The sequence below is a fragment of the Oryx dammah genome, unplaced genomic scaffold (assembly GCF_014754425.2).
Source record: "Oryx dammah isolate SB20612 unplaced genomic scaffold, SCBI_Odam_1.1 HiC_scaffold_2, whole genome shotgun sequence".
NCBI classification, from domain to species: Eukaryota; Metazoa; Chordata; class Mammalia; order Artiodactyla; family Bovidae; genus Oryx; species Oryx dammah.
The window spans coordinates 187,950,212-187,955,018 of NW_024070186.1; the positions used below are offsets into that span (position 1 = coordinate 187,950,212).

General features: G+C 42.2%; 1 non-coding gene across 1 annotated transcript; it reads right to left on the reverse strand.

Moving 5' to 3' along the window:
- Positions 1-378: 378 nt before the first annotated feature.
- TRNAC-ACA lies at positions 379-450 on the reverse strand. Its single transcript has one exon. It is a non-coding gene; the product is annotated as a tRNA-Cys (tRNA).
- Between the last annotated feature and the right edge of the window lie 4,357 nt (positions 451-4,807).

Consider the following 4,807-nt stretch of genomic DNA (forward strand, 5'->3'; position numbering starts at 1 on the left):
TACACAGGAAAGAAGTTGTAGAAGGCTGGGTTTTTGTCCTGAAGCAAGGGTTATCTCAAGTTTGCATGGTTGTAAGCTACAGAGGAGCCTATAGACAAGAAAAAAAAAATTTCCCTCAAAATGCAGCTAGGAATATATTTTGAATGCCTAGAGAGGTTTTTGTTTGAGACCCTGTAAACTGTATCACGGCTTCCCTGGTGGCTTAGTGGTAAAGAATCCACCTGCAGTGCAGGCAACCGCCAGGAGACTTGGGTTCCTGTCTCAGTTGTGTCCGACTCGTAGCGACCCCATGGACTGCGGCCTACCAAGCTCCTCTGCCCATGGGATTTTCCAGGCAAGAGTACTGGAGTGGGTTGCCATTTCCTTCTCCAGGGGATCTTCCCAACCCAGGGATCGAACCTGGGTCTTCTGCATTGTAGACAGACGCTTTACCATCTGAGCCACCAGGGAAGTTCAAACTGTATCACGGCTTCCCTGGTGGCTCAGTGGTAAAGAATCCACCTGCAGTGCAGGCAACTGCTAGGAGACTTGGGTTCCATCCCTGGGTCAGCAAGATCCCTTGGAGAAGGAAATGGCAACCCACTCCAGAATTCTTGCCTGGGAAATCCCATGGTCAGAGGAGCCTCACAGGCTACAGTCCATGGGATACCAAGGAGTTGGACACGACTGAGGTACTACACCACCACCACCACCAATCTATCTCACAAGGCCACAAAAGAACATTTTGGCAAGAAAAATTGGAAGGCCATGGTTCTAGTTGGCTTCCTGGACATGAAATGACCTGCAGGGAATCCCTGTGGAAGCCTCTTACAGTCCTTTGATATCCCACCAGGATGAATTATTTAAAAATCACACCCTTAGATTGCAGCATGGAATATCTTCATAGATGGCACTCTCTAGTATAGTCTAGTTGAACATTGACAGATTCCTGCCAAAATCAATCATTTCTGTTTGGCATAGTTGAATTTGAACTAATTTTTTTTTTTTATTTTACAGTGATTAGCCTACAGTTTGCACTGGGTGTTAAGGCTTTTCCTGTTGAAAAGCTTCACCCCAGGGTACTCATCCATCTTCCTATTAACTATGGTGGGTGGGCAGGCTACCCATGTGCCTGAAATAGGAATCAAGTTGCCTCCTGTGTCAAGCTAAAATGAAGTAGGACTCAGAAAGCCCTCTTTTATTCTGTCTAAAATTGGAATCTCGTCTGACCTAAGAGCATTCCTAGCCCTTCTGATTCTGGCAAGTATTATGACATAGGTTTTAGGCAGTGTTAATCATCTGGCAGTGTTAATCAAAGATGAGCACAAAAAAAGGACAGAAATGTTATGGACCCAACAGAAGCAGAAGATATTAAGAAGAGGTGGCAAGAATATACAGAACTATACAAAAAAGACCTTCATGACCCAAATAACCACGATGGTGTGATTACTCACCTAGAGCCAGACATCCTGGAATATGAAGTCAAGTGGGCCTTAGGAAGCATCACTATGAACAAAGCTAGTGGAGGTGACGGAATTCCAGTTGAGCTGTTTCAAATCTTGAAAGATGATGCTGTGAAAGTGCTGTACTCAACGTGCCAGCAAATCTGGAAAACTCAGCAGTGGCCACAGGACTGGAAAAGGTCAGTTTTCATTCCAATCTCAAAGAAAGGCAGTGCCAAAGAATGCTCAAACTACTGCACAGTTGCATTCATCTCACACACTAGCAAAGTAATGCTCAGAATTCTCCAAGCCAGGCTTCAGCAGTATGTGAATGGTAAACTTCCAGATGTTCAAGCTGGATTTAGAAAAGGCAAAGGAACCAGAGATCAAATTGCCAACATCTGCTGGATCATGGAAAAAAGCAAGAGAGTTCCAGAGAAACATCTATTTCTGCTTTATTGACTATGCCAAAGCCTTTGACTGTGTGGATCACAATAAACTGTGGAAAATTCTGAAAGAAATGGGAATACCAGACCACCTGACTTGCCTCTTGAGAAACCTATATGCAGGTCAGGAAGCAACAGTTGGAACTAGACATGGAACAACAGACTGGTTCCAAATAGGAAAAGGAGTATGTCAAGGCTATATATTGTCACCCTGCTTATTTAACTTATATGCAGAGTACATCATGAGAAACGCTGGGCTGAATGAAGCACAAGCTAAAATCAAGATTGCTGGGAGAAATATCAATAACGTCAGATATGCAGATGACACCATCCTTATGGCAGAAAGTGAAGAGCTAAAAAGCCTCTTGATGAAAGTGAAAGAGGAGATGAAAAAGTTGGCTTAAAACTCAACATTCAGGAAACTAAGATCATGGCATCTGGTCCCATCACTTCATGGGAAATAGATGGGGAAACAGAGGAAACAGTGTCAGACTTTATTTTTGGGGGCTCCAAAATCACTGCAGATGGTGACTGCAACCATGAAATTAAAACACACTTACTCCTTGGAAGGAAAATTATGACCAGCCTAGATAGCATATTGAAAAGCAGAGACATTACTTTGCCCACAAAGGTCCATCTAGTCAAAGCTATGGTTTTTCTAGTAGTCATGTATGGATGTGACAGTTGGACTGTGCAGAAAGCTGAGTGCTGAAGAATTGATGCTTTTGAACTGTGGTATTGGAGAAGACTCTTGAGAGTCCCTTGGACTGCAAGGAGATCCAACCAGTCCATCCTAAAGGAGATCAGTCCTGGATGTTCATTGGAAGGACTGATGCTGAAGCTGAAACTCCAATACTTTGCCCACCTCATGCGAAGAGTTGACTCATTGGAAATGACCCTGATGTTGGGAGGGATTGGGGGCAGGAGGAGAAGGGGACGACCGAGGATGAGATGGCTGGACGGCATCACCGACTCAACGGACATGAGTTTGAGTAAACTCTGGGAGTTGGTGATGGACAGGGAGGCCTGGCATGCTGCGATTCATGGGATTGCAAAGAGTCGTACACGACTGAGCGACTGAACTGAACTCATTGTTTACTTAGGTCAAGAGCATTTAGTCATGGTCCAGACAAATTGTCTACCTCAGGAGTCCAGAAAGTGTTCATCAGATTCGAATCCAGTTCTATTTCGTTTGGGGTTCACATCCTTTATATTTTTAATTATTAGGTTATCCATTTCTATACTGGGTTTCCCAGGTGGCTCAGTGGTTTAAAAAACCCACCTGCCAATGCAAGAGATGCAGGAGACCTGGGTTTGATCCCTGGTCCAGGAAGATCCCCTGCAGAAGGAAATGGCAACATGCTCCAGTATTCTTGCCTGGAGAATTCCATGGACAGAGGAGCCGGTGGACTATAGTCCATGGGTTGCAAAGAATTGAACATGACTGAGCATGCACATACCACCACCATTTCTATGCTTTTTTAGAATAAGTTAGAGATTTATTAGAAATACAGGTAATAGAAATGAATGAAGAACTTGGGCCAATTTGTTAGTTTTTTTTTTTTTAATTAATCTTACTTTGAGTTACACAATTTTGAAAAATATTTATTTTTATCTATTTATTTGATCTTCAGTTTTTGTTGTAGCATGTGGGATTTTCTAGTTTAGCATGTGGGATCTATATATAATTTAATTTATTCATTTAAGATATACAGTTCAGTGTTCTCTAGTATGTTCACAGAGTTGCTCTGTCATCACCATCATCTAATTTTAGAACATTTTTGACCCCTCAAAAGAAATCCCAAATCTGTTAGCAGACACTCCACATCTGCTGAACCCCCAGCCCTGCTGCTGCTGCTGCTGCTAAGTCGCTTCAGTGGTGTCCGACTCTTTGCGACCCCATAGATGGTAGCCCACCAGGCTCTTCCGTCCCTGGGACTCTCCAGGCAAGAACATTGGAGTGGGTTGCCATTGCCTTCTCTGGAACCCCCAGCCCTAGGCAACTACTAATCTACTTTGTGTATCTATAGAGTTTGTCTATTCTGAATATTTCATATAAATGGAATCTTACAACATGTGGTCTTTCCTGACTAGCTTCTTTTACTTTGCATAATGTTTTCAAGGTTCATTTGTGTCGTAGTGTTGTAGCATATATCCGTACTTCATTCCTTTTTGTTGCTAAATAATATTCCATTGTATGGATAGACCACATTTGGTTATCCGTTCATCAGTTGATAAATATTGGGGGTGTTTCCACTTTTGAGCTACTATGAATCATACTGCTGTGAACACTCATGTAGAGTTTTGGTGTGTACATATGTTTTTCGTTCTCTTGTTATATATTTAGGAATGAAATCCTAGGGTTTTTTTGAGGAATGGCCAGGCTATTTTCCACAAAGACTGTACACTTTACATTCCTATCCGTGATGCTTGAAGAATTCAATTTCTTCACATAGTGCCAGCACTTATTATCTTTTGTTACTCTCAGTTTGTAATGAAGCCTCTTTAGTCTCACTTTCTGTGCTCTCCTGTCCACTGGTGCCCAGTTTGCCAGGCTGTTTCCTGGCTGCCCCGGAGCCCCTATTGCAATGAGCTAGCTGAGATTATTGTGTGCGGAACTCATATTTTAAACTTTCCCTTTCTCCTTCAAAATATAGCCATCCCATAAGCTAGTTCATTATGACTCTGCTGTGTTTATATATCAATTTAATAAACTTATTTTTTAAAGAAGCAATGACTGATAATATTTTGCCATGCTACCTCTCCCTGGAATTCTGGATTTTAATAGAAGACTGTTGAAGAGTCTATAGGATACCTTAGTCTATGGGATAAGTTAGTCATAGCAAAGTATAGGTAGGATGCAAGGAATGGTTGAGAAATATGTTTTCAGCTGAACCCATGTCACTAATCTGACTTAATTTGTTTCTTTTCTTGGACAGC